Raw genomic sequence first — 19,181 nt, 5'->3', positions numbered from 1 at the left:
ACATTCATACATACACATAAAAATACATACATTCATATTTATGAACACATACATACATACATGCAGTCCATCTCTAAGTAGTTGGTTGATTTATTTTGTGTTTTCAAGTCAAGCAGTGAGACGCCTTCGGCCATTCAGGCTTTGAAACACTGAAAAGATGGAGTTGGAGTGGTTAGACAACAAGGTAAAGAGATCCACGGAATAAATTAGGTGAATTGCAAGGATCTGCAGTATAAGGATCTATAAGTGGAAATAGGAGAGTACCACACATTTGCATAAGAAGTGATAGTTAGAGAGGTTGAACTGCAAGACGGAAGAAAGGAAGCTGGAAGGAGGCAAAGTAAAGGCTAAAATGGCTGCACCTAGGGGCCAATGGGAATCTGACAAATCATTTTAGCAATGCATACACTGCATCACGTGTGGTGCCCAAACGGCATCACTTTCAACTGGGGCTAAGTAGTTAGGGGAGCCGTAGTGAAACATGCAGTAGTCTCTCCCATCGTCTTTTATGAGCAAAACTTGTAAAACCCCTTGCACACGCTGCACCATTCACGTCGTATCCTCCATCCACTTTCCTGTCACTTTTTTTCTGTTATTTTGTAACTAAAGAACCATCTTGCAGAGTTGTACGTTCAATCTTGATTTGTTTACAAAATGCGGCACATTGTAATATACCGTATTTTGTTAATTTCTGATAATTGGAACGAATACAATTGATTTTCAGATTACATACTTGGGGAACCTGTAGTAAGGGACATGTGTTTCCTGCGATAAAATTGGTGAATGATTAGCTGGTTGTCTTTTTGGATTGCCATTTTTGAACAGTTAACATTTTTCTTAGTTCCTCATATTGTAATCCATCCTCCTGCGTGCAACCCATGTGGTCATTTCCTGTGCTTTTATCTTTTAGCAATATGTTGAATGTGGTATAGTGTATGCATGTTTTGAATAACAGTTTTTTGAGTTTTTATACATTTTGAAACCTAATTCCAGATGCTTTATCGGGAATTTGTATTGGGTCAGCTGTATCTATGGCAACCGGTAAAAATTTGCATAATCATGTGACGAATACTGAAAAGTAATTAATTCATTTGTGTTTATTATTTCAGACACACACACACACACACACACACACACACACACACACACACACACACACACACACACACACACACACAATAGCGCATACTTTAGCGACTTGAGATCCAGTGATTAAACTACGATGCCTGCTACAGTTTTGCCTTCGTGATATGAGTGTGAATAAATGCCATCCATCATCCCATATAGTGTATATTGTCGCACGGCCATCTTAGCTGAACCACATTAGTCGAATCCCAAAAGGAATATGGAAAGCTTTTATGAAACTTGGCTGTAATAATAAAAAAAAAAAAGACATTAAGTAGACTGGTCTTATGTTGACTGGGAACAGGTAAATCGCCATTATTAAGTGCACGCACCGTGTGTTGATTTGGAACAGGTGACGTCAGGTTTGTGTTAACCGAGAGGCTTCGTGGACTCCGTCCCGAGGATTCGTTCATTTTGCAGGTTAACTGTTTTCGTTTACTTGCCCCTTTTGGCTTTCCGGAGATATTGGCTTATTCTTTTAAGGCCCGGAGACGAGTAGTTTCATGAAGATTAAGAATCGACAAGATATTCTCTCTCCTTTTAGCGCGAGTTGCAGCACGCACGTCGCACATCCAAGTTGACCTCTCTTCTATCTCGGGGCGAGGAGGGAACGAGGTAGACGCGCTCCCCAGAGCTTTCATTGACTTGATCGTTGAATTATGTACCCGGTCGTTGGCTGACTGCTGTGAGTTGTCATCAGTTTCTTTTATATCTTACAACAGTAAGACTTAAGATCCATATAGTAGTTCAGAAAGGGAATACGTTAAAGTCACGGGTGGTACCGTTTCGGTTAGCTGAAACTGACTTGCTGTTGGGTTAATTTATCGTTGATTCTCTCTCTCTCTCTCTCTCTCTCTCTCTCTCTCTCTCTCTCTCTCTCTCTCTCTCTCTCTCTCTTCAAGTAGGTAAACCCCCGTCCCCGTCCCCCCAGTCGCCGAATCTTTTTGGCAGCCGTTGTCATGTGAGTTTCTCATGTCGATGAACATATTTATGAAAATTGTAGTCTGGTTTAATATCTTTTTCTCTGTTTTTGCAACGTCCTTTCAGCCACAGTTTCAATGCTTTCTGCCCTTTACATATTTTTCAGTTGGCTTCTTGTTACCTAACTGCCTAGTCATTAAGTTCACCTTGCTTCATTTTCACCTCTAATCCTACTGGCGAATTCTATGGGAGTTTAACAAAGTGGTCTCGTTACACTCCGTCAGAATAATAATAATAATAATAATAATAATAATAATAATAATAATAATAATAATAATAATAATAAGGTTGTTAGTGACTGTGAGTCTGATAGATTATCTTCGTTTCCTAGGGCAGGTTCTCTCTCTCTCTCTCTCTCTCTCTCTCTCTCTCTCTCTCTCTCTCTCTCTCTCTCTCTCTCTCTCTCTGACACATTGTGTTTAATTCAATAGTCTGACCAAATAACATTGCTTTCAGTGACTGCGCCAAGTTATATGTAAGTCCACGCTGGGAAAGATGGGGCCAATCTTCTGGTAATCATTAGGTTATCTGTCTCTGTGAATGTATTGGGTAAAGCATTTTATTATCCTAAATATGAAAACAACGATTTTTAAAAAATCTTGAAGTGCACCCTATTAACTTAGCATTGCAAAAGGAAGAAAAGTTCTTTCCCCTCAGGAGTAGGGAATTACCTCTTAGAGGCCTTCTCATGAGAGAGAGAAAATGATGATTGCCTCTGTTTTGAATTTGATGAAATGCACATTTCCGTGCGAAGATTCTTTTTAGTATGTATATATATATATATATATATATATATATATATATATATATATATATATATATATATATATATATATATATATATATATATATATATATATATATATATATATATATATAAAATATGCGTACGCGTATAAATCCATACTAATAAAGCCTTGAATACGAACATATATAGTCACTACTACTACTACTACTACTACTACTACTACTACTCGTAGTTGTAGTATATTGTTAGTTGATACAAATAAGATGGTAACATAGGGGGTGGGATAGAGTTGTTTGGATGTTGCATCTGGTCAGGTGTGACTCATCCCAACCAAGTTTGCCTATCTCGTTACCTCCTCTGCCCTTCCCTTCCCTGCCCCTGCCCCTTCCCCTGTCAGGATTCCTCTATATAAAGTTCATCCTTTCCTATCCCCCTTGTCCCCCTCTCAGGGGAGTGGGTCGCCACCACCCCCGCTTACTTATTCACCTGCCTGCTTCACCCCCTTTATCATCATCATCATTTTGCCTGTTTTGAGACGTAGCATACAAGCCACTCCACATCACCCATCCACCCACTGTCCCCATATGGTTCACTTTAGGCTTCGGTTTTGTTTTCTTATCGTATTTAACACTGTAATTGATAAACCACTGCAGATATCCTCACCATGATTCTCCTGTACACGAAGGTTTTCATTTATCTTAATTTGATTTCACGTTGGAATACCTATACTTCCTTCTGCCTGTTTAGGATCAAGGTCCTTGGTTAGGATATCAGTCCGGGACAGACTGACGCCAGGATTCACTTTTGTAGCTCGCCCTACCCCTCCGGTCTTCTTCCCCCAAGCATCTCTATCTCGTGTGTCTCCTGTGTCCCCATCTATCATCCAACCTGGTTAGGCCTCCGCAAACTTTTCTCTCACGTCTTTAGAACGCACTTGTTTAGTCTCCCTCCCCCTCCTCACCACTATCGTTTTCTCTTCCTGGATGATTGATCGGACTGCGTCTTTCAATTTGCCATATTAAACAAAGATCACACATTTTGATAGAAGGGCGAAAAGGAAGACATTTACTCTCTCTCTCTCTCTCTCTCTCTCTCTCTCTCTCTCTCTCTCTCTCTCTCTCTAATAGGTATAATCGCACTTTTGATTGCTACGCAGACTTTTTGATATTTTCAGTCTTTCCAATTTTCTGATTGGTCGTTTTTCCACGTTGCGTAGATATTTGCTCCGCTGACCAGCTGTGCTTATGCGCTTCAGCTCAAGTTGCGTAAACAGGGATTCGAGAACCTCTTATTAGAGGAAGAGAGAGAGAGAGAGAGAGAGAGAGAGAGAGAGAGAGAGAGAGAGAGGCCCTCGGGAGAAAGAGGCGTAGTAGTGTCACGAGGGAGAATCAGAAATAAAACGAAGTCAATCGATGTACAAAGGGGTTTTCCCCAAAAGTCTTGATTTCATGCTGAACGCAAACACTTAATTATATCTAATCGTAAGACGTCATTTCTAGTGCTTGTGGTTTTTTTCCATGATTGGACAGTTTCAAAGATGCAAAATGGTATGAGTAATTCTAATTTGCCAATGTACCTCTGCGAAATGTGTTTGCTTAATATAGTGTTATGCAGACTATTTATTTATTCTTTTCATTTTTTATTTGTTCGGGTAAGGACCGGGTAATTATAGTTTTCGCAAGTTTATTTTTACATTTAAAATTTTTTTGCCAAATGCGTTTGATTTTCTTGATATTCATCAATTTATTTTTAATTTTATGTAGAAGTTTCACCTGATTTTCATTTCGATTTAGAGTCAGTAATTTTTACTTCTCTTGATTTTGGCGTATTTTTTTTTTTTTTTTGCTGAATGCGATTAATTACCATAATGTTTTCCTTGTATTTTTTCTGCTTATTTATGTGACTCCCAAATGAGTTGCTCTTGTTGATGTTTTTGTTTCCTTGCTGCTGTGCCCATGTCATTGCTTGGACTGACTGGGCTCTTTTGACATTCTTTGAGGGGTCGTCGACCGGATGGGTCTCCCTTGCGAAACCATGTGGTCACCTTATCTCTGCTCCATCGTTCACTGTTTACATTCGCGCATTTTTGTTGCCTGCAGTTTGGATGTTGCTTCTACCCTGAATAATGACACGAAAACATGGGATTGCACCATTGATATACATGACGGAGTCATATTTACAAGCTGCTGTGGTTTATTGCACGAATAATGCATGTTTGTGTAATAATTTTAGGTAGGTGATATCTGATCGTCAGTATTTAATGGTGTTTGAGTTATGAAGTAAATCTTCATAACACTAAAGTCCAGCCTGATTCCGTTGACTCTTAGGACATCGCTCACCGAAATCATTAGTGCTGTCCTAGAAAATGTTACTCGTGTTAAGGTTACTGACACTGGATATTTTGTGAGCTTTCTCTCGCTCTCGCTCTCTCTCATATAATGAGTGGCGTGCCTCATTTTCCTTGGAAAGATGATGCCTCATGGGACTTCATGTCTGAAGTTTCAGCCTTTAATGGGGCCCCGTGCTACAGTAGATCCTGGAGCAGCCTCTTGCGTAATTGCAGTTGTGCATTCGGGTTCATTTTTTGTCCACCGTGTTTATATAGACATGCATTTCACCTCTCTCTCTCTCTCTCTCTCTCTCTCTCTCTCTCTCTCTCTCTCTCTCTCTTTCTCTGTCAGTGTCAGTTATTTTTTTTTTCATTTTTGAAGTGTAGGTATAGTGTACGAGTACTAAGGAATATGTGAGAGCCTTCAAGGGCAGTCCCTGTGTTGTTGGGTAAGAAGAGACAAGTGAATAACTTCCACCACAGGAATTTGCAATTTTTTAGTGCCGTTGAAATCTTTGTGTCCTTTCGTGCTGTGTCTTAAGGAGAGACATATGTGCAGTAATGTGCATTAAAGTAATTACGGTTTTAACAGTTCCATTTCTTAGAAAAAAAAATCTTGCCAAAGAGCATTTTTCTTCTGACCATTTTCGAAAAAGAGAAGCATTTTTTCATAAAAAAAAAAAAAACTTGCCAAAGAGCATTTTTCTTCTGAGCATTTTCGAAAAGGAGAATTATTTTTTCATATGTAATAGAATATATATACATTTTTTCGTTAAGCTCTAAAACTTCAAAAACAAGTACGACATGTTACGACTGACAGACATATTTTCATGATTTATGTGTTTGTGGACAAGTTGCTCACGTTTGTCAGACTTTCACCATCGAATGCATAACGTTTTATGACATAAATACGAACATAAAATTGTATTAGAGGAAATAGTTTCCTGCTGGATTATATTTTGTGGCATGATTTCATGAGTAAAAGAAGCTTAAAGAAATAAAAAAAACTATTTTAAGAATTATAACAAATTTGTCTTGATTTTTTTATAGACGTTTCTTTGTGTTTCGTTTGAGGTTACATGGGCACATGATGCATCTGCGAGGTGGAATTTCCAGCTTTTTTGTCTGCATAATCAGATAACTTTTGTCATAGCTTTTTTTTTTTGTTATTCCTCGTAAAATTCCATTTTTTGTTTGTTTATCTATTGGCGTCACGATGTTGATGGCGATGATTGTGTTGCATTTTTCAGTGGCTGTTCTTTCTTTTCCTTTGGAAGAATGTGATTGAACAGAGACCTAGTTAACAGACCAAGTTATTCTTGACAGCTAGAGTAGATCCTAGTTTGTGTTTGTGCTTGTTTTCCCTAGTGTTCTTTCTTCTAAACAAGTCGCAATTTATCGTTTAATTGTGTAAATATAGCTTTTCGAGACGATCAGAAGTTACATAATTCGGTGGACGACATAAAGGTTTGTATAAGTGTGGGTTGTAACATTTACAAGCCGATCTCCTTCCTTCCAACGGTGTCTAAGAAGTCAAAAAGTTGATCTTCAAAAGAGGAAAGGAAATCGTAGAAAGTGCTGCGTAGATGTTCTGGAAGCAAGAGAATTCGTGTAAGATTGTATTCTTAACCTTCTGTGCAAGTATGTAAAATGGCTATTGGTGTGGAGGTTTTCTAAATTCTTGCTTGTTCGTGCATTTAAGGATGGATGTGACAGCGATTATTATATATTATTTATTCTAATCTCATATATATATATATATATATATATATATATATATATATATATATATATATATATATATATATATATGTATATATATTTGTGTGCTAGCGTGCTTGTTTTCATGCATGCACGTGCGCATGTTAGTCATGTCACGGGAATATTTGCTGTCTCACGTGTGCAGTGTATTTCTTTTGATGGCCAAATGGATCAGCTACTCGCGCAGTTTGCAGTTTTGGTTTATTTTCTCATAGTGACATCATTGAATACAGTCTTCGGTTTGTTTTGTTGTAGTTTGTGTTTATTTATTCAGAAGGGAAAGTCTTCTTTTTTATATTGTTCTCGGTTTCACTTTTGGAGAATTGAATTGAATTGAATTAAATTAAGTTGAAGCTACACAATTTCTTGGGGGCTTGTTTTTATCTGGAATTTTGTCCCTATCTGGTTTTATCTTACTCGCTTCAGAGAGAGAGAGAGAGAGAGCGGGAGGTGGGGGAGATGGCAGGGGGTAATACGCATACACACACTAATGGTATTTCCTTTCATGCTGCAGGTGGAATCCTAGTAACAGTTAAGCGTACCGGAAGGAGGTAAAACCCGTTTATGTAATTAATCATAAAAAATTATGCTAAGTTGGGTCGCAGATACAAAAAAAGAAAAGGAATTGTTTCTTTTTTCTGAAATGAGATAGGAAACTGCCAAGCGACGACGCAAACGTCACGTAAACCTATATTCAGGCCGGTGGAATTCAACAACAACAGATTCATCTGTTTCCCAAGTAACTGTAATCATTGCTGTTTTGTTCTTTTTGACTAGCTGACATGACTCGTGCTTATTTCGCAGTATAAAATCCAATTAGCCTTGCGTAAATGAGTAATTCAGGAAGAAGCTGCAGAGCAGAATCCATTTTCAAACACTTGTTGAGTTTGGGATGAAATTTCAAGCTGTGTCACGAAATACGAACGGTTGGGCGTACGATTGTATGATTAAGCTATTGAATATTTTGCTAGACAAGACGTCTTTTTTTTTTTAAATAAAGGTGGATCTACCTGTACTTTCGTCTTTTTAATTAAAATATTTATATTTCAATGCAGTTCATCTTATAAATGTATCTGAGAGAGAGAGAGAGAGAGAGAGAGAGAGAGAGAGAGAGAGAGAGAGAGAGTACCAGTAGTATAAAATAACAGTAAATATATTATTTAAGCTTTTCGAATTTAACTTCATTTGACATACAAGTAGGCTGGATAATTAATGCGGAGAGAAAGGTGGTTTCGATCAAATGTGTGAGACAAAATATGTATATGTTGTCGGTCGTCATATGGATTTTGAATGTCATTGAAATTTCTAAACAATATTAAAGCGATTTCGTCCATCGTTCCCAAATGTAATTCATCATTTTTCCATAATTCCTTCACATACTTCTGTGTTCCATTTTGGGAAGATGTTCATTTAGTTTTTTTTTTTTTTTCAATAAAATGTAAAGTAAGACAATCCATAATGAAATGACAAAAAAGTGCATTTCAAGTCAGCAGGATATTGTCACCTTTACTGTTGAAGATGTGAATATCGGTATGGGAAGCAGCGGACTGTCAAACTCAAAATAACCCCAACTGCGATTTTCCAAATTTTTCCGAGGCATATTTGTTTTTCCGTTTTTGCTTCCAAAGTTAGGAAAACTTCCTGATTCATTTAATGTTTTGCCGAGAATTGTGTCCACTGCAAAGAGATCGTGATTGTACCGTCATATCTCACAATACTTGGCTTTGGGGTCCCTACTCCATCCGTGCAAGGTGGGGTGGGCGAGACACTGCCTTATGTGCTCACTGGAAAGCTTTATGCAAATATAAGGTCTAGTTTTAGTAAAAGTTATCTACAACATTATTTTACCTAAGTTCATCATGTTTGACCTTTAAAGGGCAAAGTTCACAGATTTCGAGATTTACTGTAAGTGTTTTATAGCCAGATACATAATTGTTGTTATTTCTTCATACTGACAAATTGTAAATATGATTCCTTAATAATTAGCCAGATATATATTTGTTGTTGTTTCTTCATACTTTCAGATTGTAACTGTGATTCCTTAATAATTATCCATAATCATGTTTGTTGTTGTTTCTTCATATTGACAGATTGTAAATATGATTCCTTAATAGTTATGTTTAACAAGGTTTTATTCACAGATCAAAGGTCAAGGTCATATATTTTGGGCATTTTAAATGTCTTGTAACAGTCTTAAGTGCTTATAGTTTACTTACATAATAAATTAGAGCGTCAGTTCCGAAATATAATAGTCAGGTTGACACTGTGATTTTTGGATATCAAAGTAAGGCTAATTTATTCGGTAGTTTAAATGCTTCAGTGCCAGCGATACCATAATGATTATATTTACTGTCTTTAACTGTTAATTTTAGAAGTCAAGATCACGTATTATTCATTAGAAATCACTGGACAGTCGGCCACATGTTTTTGGAATAATTTCTGTATGGATAACTTGTAATGGTGCTTCGCTTAAAATCATTTACCAAGTTTGGCACCTTAAGGTTCATGGTCAAGGTCATATTTTGGCAGTTGAAAGTGTTTCTTAGCTGCCATATTTTAGTCGTATCCTTTTCAATAACAATTATGTAATTGGTTTCCTGAGTTCGGTATTTGATATTATATCTAAACATCTGATAGACCGTTAAAAGTTTTGTTGTATGCTTTTAAACGACCGGTGAAAAGGTAACGATCCCTGGGCCATGTTTTCTGTGTATTTTGCGTGGGTATGCTATCTTTATGTTTTGCTGTCTGTCAGTAACGGCTGTAAAATGTTTCAGTGTCGACTCTCTCTCTCTCTCTCTCTCTCTCTCTCTCTCTCTCTCTCTCTCTCTCTCTCTCTCTCTCTCTCTCTCTCTCTCTCTCTCTGCAGGTAAGAGGCGATAGCAAAAGATCATGGAAGGAGGAAATTTCGTAAGGTAATTTACTTTTATTTGTGAGCATATCTTTAGCCAGTGCGTTTTCTTGTTGGGAGGGAGAAGGGGATGTCGCCTGGTAATTTTTATATCACGAATCAGACTTGCTTTTAGTTTGCTCCTCTGTGTGCTTTGCGCCAAGTTACAGTCTGGATTCATTTTGACTTCTGTTTCATGAACGTACATAGTTGTGGCCTTGGAGCCAAAACCTTTAAATGTGCCAGGATCTTTGAACCCAGTTTTTACCTTAAGCTGAATGACTTGGTTTTATTCGATGCATTAAAATACTGTACAGCTCTGGAAAATCAGTTACGCGCGTGCTCGCCTGTACAGTAAAAACAAGCGCTCACACACTTTCTATTCCCAACCTTAGAGTTGGGTGAATGTTTGTAAGCAACGTAGAGGTCAATAGACGCCGGTTTTACGGTTTCATTTTCCTTATATCATCTCCTTATGTCTCGGCCTCATCCCTCATAATTGTTATTGATGATTTTCTTCCTCATATGACCCCATTCCCGTTATTCCACCACATCTATGCTTTTATCTTTTGCTTCTTATTTCCTGTCATTGTTATCCTGGTAGCATTTATCTTCTGTTTGACTAACGAGGTGTGTTGTATACTTCGACAGTCTGAATTCACTGTGCTTCTGTACACTTATTTTTATTTTCTTGTCAAGTCATCACGACGCAGGCAGTTCATTGATAATTCTACATAATCTGCCGTAGTAGTCATATAAAATATTGAGTCTGTAGAGGTGTTTTTCCTTTTTTTAAAACCCCTACCCGGGTAAGTAAGTGACCGCCAGTTACCATGTGTGGGTGTATGTGAATGTGTGGGCGGATGGGTGAAAAAAGTGTATTAAGAAAGGCGGGGGAGGGGGGAGTCATTGGTCATAGAGTAATAATGGTGGATGGGTTGGCAGGTAGTAACCCTCTTACTTCTCCATCGTAGAGCAACTCTCAAGCCGAGCAGGATTGAAAGGAGGGGAGGGAATCGCGATGGGGCTGGATTTAGGGTGGGAGGGTGGAGGGGGAGGCAACTGACTCATGACCGCGTCCACACCTGTATGTTTTCCCCTTTCCTTCTTCCTCTGTAATAACTCGAATCTTTTGCTAACTTCTCTTCTGATGGACGAGGCTGATACAGAGCGATATGCGGCCTCCATTGACGGGTATCGATAAACTATCTCGGTTTGACTGGGTGTTGTAAAAGGGGTTGCGACTGGTAGAAATGGTTGAGTGTGGTTGGGTGGCAGCGGTAAGTAGTAGAGGGGGAGGCGGCGGTGAAGGAGGAGGAGGAGGAGGCAGTGAGTGTATGTGTGTGCATGTGTGTGGGGAGAAGGAACACGGACTTCGTACAACGGAGTTCAGTTTGGCTCCGCTCTCGGCTTCCATCGAACACCTGCGGAGTTAGTTGTAGGACACTTGTCATGAACACACACACACACCTGTGACACCTGTTTTACCATGTGTTTCATGTGCTGATTTGTTCATTCCTTCACCCCACCTTTTTTTTTTATTCCGAGTTTGTTTCACTTGCATGTGTTGTTTTTATCAGATGCAGAAATCTTGCATAAATACGCAATTAGTGTGGATTATCCAAATGTCAAAGCGGAACCTATGAATGTGTTGCTATGCGGTGCACATCTTCTAATATTTACATGTTGAAAATTATGATAATTTAACTTAGTGAATATGTCGTCATGTTTTTCTTACTGAGAGTGAAAGTGGGGAGGTTGTTAACAAAACTTGTAGAAGCGCAGTTTTATTTTGTTGGTTATTGCAGTCTTCAGTTTCTGTGACATTATTTTATATGCTGTAGATTGAGGATTGAATATGTTGTGTTTTTGTGGAGAAATAAAAAAAAAAAAAACCATGCTGAAATGGAAACAAGATAGCTTCATAGTTCTGTGTCTATCCTGAATAATGTGAATGGTATGTTATTTTTATTATTATTGTTATTATTTTGAATGTCGTTACAGCATGAGATTCCGGTCAGTTATCAAAATGTTAGTGCGCTGTAATACCTGAGAGAAACTTGCAGAAATTTTGACTGTGACGGAACTGTTTGGTTTTTGTGTTTGTCGACAACAATGCCCCTTGCAAAGATCAACACCCTCGTGTTTTTGATGTTTGTCTGCACATCTGGAATCTCCTTCAACGTTCCTTGCGTAAGTTGGTCGAGGCTTTGTTTTTCTCTTGTTGATTTTTGGAAAAAGAGATCACAGTGGAACAAAGATTTTTTTTTTTTAGAATTTGATATGTGGATGTTTGAAACATTCATGGCTGGAGAATTTAATGTAAAGGAATGCTGTGGGATATTTCCATTTATTGCTGGAAGAGAATTCATAATTTCGAATCCAGTACAAAGAATCCACGGATTGCTCACGTTATTATTATTATTATTATTATTATTATTATTATTATTATTATTATTATTATTATTATTAAGATGGAGCCGCTGTTGAACTACGATTTAAAATTCAAGGTTTTCATGTATTATTTTCATTCATAGCTGGAAAACAGTTCAAAATTCTGTATTTACTGCAGGAGACACGTTGACTGAAGATTTATTCAGTGTGGAGTTCGTGTTTAGGAAGTTTTCATTCATGACTAATTGGTAATCCCAAATTTAGAGCAAGGAATACAGGTTATTTTCTTAAAAACGGTCTTGCTGAAAACGCATTCAGGTTCCGCTATCACTCAGTGTATAAGTGGGCGTGGTAAGCTGTTTACCTCTTAGTTTCGTTTGCATCGCTCAGGGTTTAAAAAGCAAGGTCTGAAACACTCCTCCAAGAATCCGTATAAATGCGACACGAGTAGCTCCTTTACCCATAGTGTTTGTGGATTATTGCGCAATGGTATGTTTACCTGTCACATTTAGTGCATTCATTTGCAAAGTATTTGTATTTTCTTGCTAGCCTTTTAAACATAACATGCTCGTTTTTAAGTTTGTATTGAATGCGTATAGCTTAATCGAAACTCTCTCTCTCTCTCTCTCTCTCTCTCTCTCTCTCTCTCTCTCTCTCTCTCTCTCTCTCTCTCTCTCTTTGTTCGTGTATGTGTACAGCGGATTGTAAAAGGGAGTTGCCCAGGCCTCTAGGTATTTACTGGTTTTAAATTATTCTGTCTATCAGCTGTGGTTAAAAGATTTTTAAAGGGTATGCAATGAGATATTTATTACCTTTGGGAAACTCAAAGAAAGTTTGTGGGCAGTAAGAGGTTACTCTGAGAAACTTGAAGACATTTTGTATGCAATGAAAGATTCGGTAAGCTAAACTTGAAGATATTTTGTATGCAATGAAAGAATTTGGTAAGCAAGAAGATACATGAATTTATCTGGTAAGCAGTAAGCGATTACTTTCGAAAACTTCAAGATATTTGGTAAGGGAACCTTGAAGTTATTTGGTAAGCGTTAAGAGATGACCATTGAAGACTGAACAGGTTAAAAAGCAACAGTGTTGTCCTTTTCGGCGAATCTGCAGAGGCAAGAAGAAGGGTCTCTCTCCTAATGAAGCTGAAGAAGGAGATTCCGTCCCCTGATGGTGGTATTTGATCCCACATCAACATCCAGCTATGTTGTTTCAACGCGAGGTCTGATCCCTCAGAGGGACCTAATTGGTCCTCTTTAATTGTAGAATAGCTGTCTCACAAATTGCCCTGCATAATTATGGTTTGGTTGACGCCTGTAATTATTATGCAAGGAAAGTCGCTGCTTGGTTCTTCTTTTAACAAGTCCCTTTTAGATTTGCTGGAGGAAGCATTGTTCGTATGATAATAATAGTAAAAAATCCCGTGTACTGTGAAGGCTAATTACTTAAATTTTTTAATCAATCCAACTATCTTTACTTTATTAATGCATACAATACATTACAGTAAGAGTACATTTTAAGTTACTGCAGTAAACTGGAAGCCGATATTGATACGAGTTACATCGAGTATTGAGAGTTAGTGGAACATATACCTCCTGCTGCATATTAATGTCGATGTCTGTTTGTTATGAGCCGTAAGTCTTTTTGTATTTGAGGAGTGAGATCTGGGGAGATGATTATGCATGCTCATGAGAGGGGCCGGAGGTTGGGGGGAGGGGAGAGGGAATGGTTGGTGGGGAGAGTCCAGGAGGGCTTATGTTCGTGTCTGCTTTCACCGATGTTGCGTCACAGTTGGCATTGAATTATTTCCACAGTATTGTGTTTCAGTTATCCTCCCCTCTTCCTCCACTTCCACCCCATCCCCTCTCTGTCCTTTCGGCTAAGATTTTGTATTACTCTTTAGCCTTACACACACATCTCGGCAAACAATTAGAGATCAACATTTGGTAACAACTTTCGATAACGCACTCGTAACCTTCTCAGTCATATGGAAAACAACGGACCGAATTATAGATTTTGTTATCAAGTATTGTAACACTGTGCAGGCCATCATTATTTGCAAACAACTTGATAACGGAATAGTAACCGAACTCATTCAAATGGATAACAGATTTACATTATATTATTATCCTTAGCTTCAGTCGCACTCATAGGATGTGAAGAACAGTATATAACTGTGCTTTATGTTCAAAACAACTCTGTAAACTAGTAGCAGTATTTTTTCATTCGGAAGAAAAACAGCAAACAAAGTGTAGTAGATGTAATTGTACCTGTAAAGAGCTTAGAAAGACTGAAGCATTGTCGCCCGTCTCACATTGTTTGCCAATATGAAGAATTATAACTAATCTATGCACAGGTATTTAAGCCAGTTCACTACACCTCCCACGCGGGTTTTGTGTGGATGGAAGAAATGTTGCTTTTATATTACCAGACCATGTTACTACGCCAGTCATTCTTTCGTATTTTCAAAAAAAAAAAAAAAAAAAAAAAAAAAAAAAGACAACGAAGTTGCGAAAAGGCCAGCGCCAACTTTGCCTAACAGACTTTAAATAAGATTTCGTAAATGAAAACCCCTTCATTTGCATATTCCAAAAGTGTTCCGAGCATATGGTGGCCGTTCTTAAGAAAATACTATCGATTGTACTACATATGTTCATAAAAAAAAAAAAAGTTTTTTGTTTTGTTTTTTTAAGTGTCTTATTCGGTTTTTGAATGTTGGCTATCATCATCATCTTCCTATTAGATTTTTGAAAGATTCTATGAGCCCAAGATCGATCCATCGAATAGGCCCTTATGTTAACAAAATGTTCTAAGTGAAAAATCTTATTGAGTATTTTACGATTTGTAATTGGTTGTCTATGAGGTTTCGGAATGTTCATTTATTCGACTCACAAATGAGTTTTGTAAGTCGGTGCGTGATGTTGACTGTATGCAGTATCAGTTAGTAGAAAAGCAGGATTTGGTTCATTACACTGAAATGTGGTTCACAGATTTACCTCCACTCTCTCTCTCTCTCTCTCTCTCTCTCTCTCTCTCTCTCTCTCTCTCTCTCTCTCTCTCTCTCTCTCATTTGTAAAAGCATTTTGTTTCCGGCCTATTATTTGTGGTTTCATAGCATCCTGTTTTGTTCCATTTGCTGTAAAACAATTACATGTGTTACCAAGGAGAAAACTGTGATAGTAGGGAAGCACAATGGTGTCTGGGAGTACCGGAAATAAGGTTTTAAATTATTTAACATCCATGTTCATTGTCTGGCTGGTATTTTTGTATTATAATAATATTATTAATAATTTACTTTGGCACCCAGTGGAGGTAAAATTACAAGATGTAGTATAGGCTACATGAAATACATAGAAAATATGTCTATCCCCAACAAAAAAAAATTAAATATTATGCATGAAATATCTAAGAAAATAACATAGCTAATGTAGGCAGCTTAAAAACATATTTACAGGTATATTTAAAACGGTGACTGGTATTTTCATCATAGCTCTCGATTCATTATCTAGATAAGTTCCCAGTATCTTATTGAGTCAACAAATACTATCATCCTCTAAAATCTGTGGTTCTGCGTACTGCTTCATATATTGTTTATCACATAAACTGCTTAAGATTGGCATTTGGTTTCTGGTGCACGTATTTATGACTCTAGACATGAGGTTTCATTGACTTGGTAGTTTGTTATTCAAGTGATTGGTTGTTAGATACGTGTAGACGTTACGAGATCGAAAGTTGGAGGCAAGTCGCTCTTTGAATAACATTAGTTCGTTTTATATTAAGCTTGTTTCTCATATGGGAAATCCCTATTGCAACGAACACAAAACATTGTGTGGGTTACTACAGCTTGTCGTACTTTACCCTGCAAACTCTCAGTTTCCTGAAATTATTTTTCATTCACAATTCAGAGTCCGTAAAGTAGGACAAGTTTGATGGCTGCGTTGAATAGATAGGTCACTGCCTTTGTACCTCGTATCTTCTTACCTTTAGAGACGCCCCAGCACTCTTCAGATCAAAGAAGGCTAGGAGCAGGGCATTGAAGCTGGCCCGGCATGGTCTTTATTAGTGCTTGAGAGACAGACTCCTAAATATGTTCGTGAATTAGTTTTTTGTTAACTGATGTCTTCAGGATACCATTTACGGTTGACAAAGGTAATTTTTTTCCACTTGATACGAAGAGTTTTGTCTAGAGTGAATGGTAGGCTATTGATTTTCGATATACTCGTTAACTAGATAAATTCTTTTAGCCCTTGGACTGCAAAAGAGACTATCGTCTGTAAAACAAAATACATTATATGCGGTGGCATTGGTAATGGAAATGCCTACCTGTGCACTGGACAAATCCTCTGTCGTTTCGTGATGAAATTTATAGTATAAAAATGAAGAGAAAAGCACTTTTGCCATGTCCCTTTACATGTTGGTATGTTATCGCTTAATACATCCCCCGTTTAATTTGAACTGATAATATTTTGAACACAACATCCACCAGTTACTGTCATACTGTTTTTGGAAAGTACAGTATAACAGTATAAGGAATGCCATCAAAGGCACACTCAGCATCAAATGAGCTCGCATATGCCGGGGAACCCTACCTGTTCAATGACATCACGAGCAATGGTGGCACCCATTGTTGTTCCTCGGTCACAAATATAAAGTAATGCACTGAAAGTTGTTCCCACTACATCTGTCAAACGTAATTAATTCTAGAAGCTTAGAGAATGTGGTTGATATCTTGATAGATTTTAAGTCTTTTGTCGAGTGTGAATCCGTGTTAGGCTTTTTTAGTCGAGGAATAGGGAATTTTTTTTGCGAAAGACTTTGGCACTATCCCAAATGGAATACATGAGTTAAAAATGTTGCATAACAGTTGACTAACTTTTGTGCAACGGCAAAGTTCTCGTGCTGAGATGCGATTGTTTTTATTCCAGGATTTGTCTTAGTGTTTCATTTCTTTAGCTGTACCACAGTTTGCACGAAGATTAGGGTTTGTTTTAATCTCTCTAATTTAAGGTCATGATTATCAACTTCTGTTCAGGCATTATTAGCAACACACTGTCAAGAATCTCATTTTTTACTCTTTTTGCTCTAAAGTGGCATATTAATAAATCAGTACAGCTATAGTCTTGGTGGTGTTACTTTAAAGTTTATTTTTACGAATAAAATCACAGAATTGTTTGATTTTTCAATTGTATTAGTGTCTGTAATCACTTACTCTTGCTTCTTACGTATTTTGACGTATATCAGCAGTAGATTTTGTTAAGAATATAATATATATATATATATATATATATATATATATATATATATATATATATATATATATATATATATATGTTCTAAACAAAATCTACAACTGACATATGCCCAAATACTTAAGCAAACAAGTGTAAGTGATTACAAACACTTATACGATTGCAAAATCAAATAATTCTGTCATTTTATTATTCATTAAAAATAAGCGTTATATATAATATATATTATATATATATATATATATATATATATATATATATATATATATATATATATATAGAATTATTTTTAGTTTAGCTGAAACTGAAATGTCCCCCGCTATACTAGACTGTTTTGCAGAATACGGAATGAGGGACCATAGACTGAAGATAGCTAGAGACATTGCACTTACGTCGGTAGAAAATATTCAGTATGATGAACTAGTAAAAGAAGTTGATAAAAAGCTTTGTGATGAATAAGTGTGTTTCATAAAAGGCAGGAGTTGCACCGATCAGATATTACTGTTAGCATACTTGGTAAAAATGGTAGGATATGATAAAAACTATGCAGATGATGCTGTTTTATCCAGCGGGACAGCACAAGATTTGCAAAGCTTGCTGAATAGAGTGCATCGTAAATGTAGAAAGATGGGATTCATAATAAATCTAAGAAAAACTGAAGTTATGAGGACAGAGTATGCACAAAGGTACGAGATAACATTAGATGCAGAAACAATTGATGAGTTTTAATCTTTAAAGAAAATTTAAGAATAATGATATCCAGTACAGTTTCCTTGCATTTGGAATCAAGTGAAAGACTAAACAAGTTAAATCTAACAAAGATAACCTTTATAAAACTTGGAAAGCAAAGTGCGGAAGCACGAGTGACTGAATTTCACAGAGGCCTTTTCGTGTAACGCAGCTTTTGAGATGATGGCAATGATGCCATTTATTTTAGAAGCCATTTCAGTCCTTTTTTTCATGAAGCTTTATATCATTTTAGTCTTTCCATTGTAGGGTTGTATGCCAGTGTTTTTGAAGACCTTTTTCCCTCTTCGTTATGGGTGCATGTATATTTTACAAAATCCTGGGTTGCATAGATTTGTTTTAGAAGTCCTCTGCATCTTTTGAACTGTGGCTGCATAAATATATTTTAAAAGCCCTTCAAGTCTTTTAATGTATTATTGTAGGAATGGTATTGCCGTCTTCGATATGGATCTTTTTTTCCAGTCTTGATTTTTATACAGTAACGTGACAGTTGTACCTCGTTGTCGTACTTTTATGGATATGCCATGTGTAATAGAGCAAGAGGCTTTTCTCCCAGTAGTAGAAGGCCGCTATTGACGTAAGCTCTCTTCTCCGTCGGTTCCTTTTGCCTTGTCAGCAACACTGCACAGGTTGCAGGGGCATTAGTCCATGCAACATTCTTTTTTTCTTAAATATGTTTATATTTATGACTCTCTCTCTCTCTCTCTCTCTCTCTCTCTCTCTCTCTCTCTCTCTCTCTCTCTCTCTCTCTCTCTCTCTCTTTCTGCAAGAGTATTGATTTGTTTCGTTTTTCTAGTTGTTCCTTATATGAAAAGCTGCCGTGACTTATGTTTTGCTTTATAGATCATGGACGGCATGTCTGTTTTCTTAGGAGCTCTCTCATATGGCAGTCTTGCTATTGAGGGCAATGATCTGCTCGCAATGTGAGCAAACTCGCTAGAAAGACTTAATATTTTT

General features: G+C 37.3%; 1 protein-coding gene across 4 annotated transcripts in view; it reads left to right on the top strand.

The window, feature by feature from the left end:
• Positions 1-19,181, top strand: part of Mrtf (Myocardin-related transcription factor) — a 185,014-nt gene that overhangs the window by 116,639 nt on the left and 49,194 nt on the right. The window contains exons 1-2 of one of the 4 annotated variants that reach the window (XM_067105353.1): positions 11,188-11,265; positions 11,839-12,027. The exons of 2 other annotated variants lie outside the window; for them this stretch is intronic. The gene's annotated coding sequence lies outside the window, so the exon portion shown is untranslated. Of the gene's footprint in view, positions 1-11,187; positions 11,273-11,838; positions 12,028-19,181 lie in introns of those variants that run through there. One more of the 4 variants, XM_067105352.1, reaches the window with a different exon arrangement.

The sequence above is a fragment of the Macrobrachium rosenbergii genome, chromosome 6, assembly GCF_040412425.1.
Source record: "Macrobrachium rosenbergii isolate ZJJX-2024 chromosome 6, ASM4041242v1, whole genome shotgun sequence".
NCBI classification, from domain to species: Eukaryota; Metazoa; Arthropoda; class Malacostraca; order Decapoda; family Palaemonidae; genus Macrobrachium; species Macrobrachium rosenbergii.
This window is presented reverse-complemented; position numbering and strand designations above follow the sequence as displayed.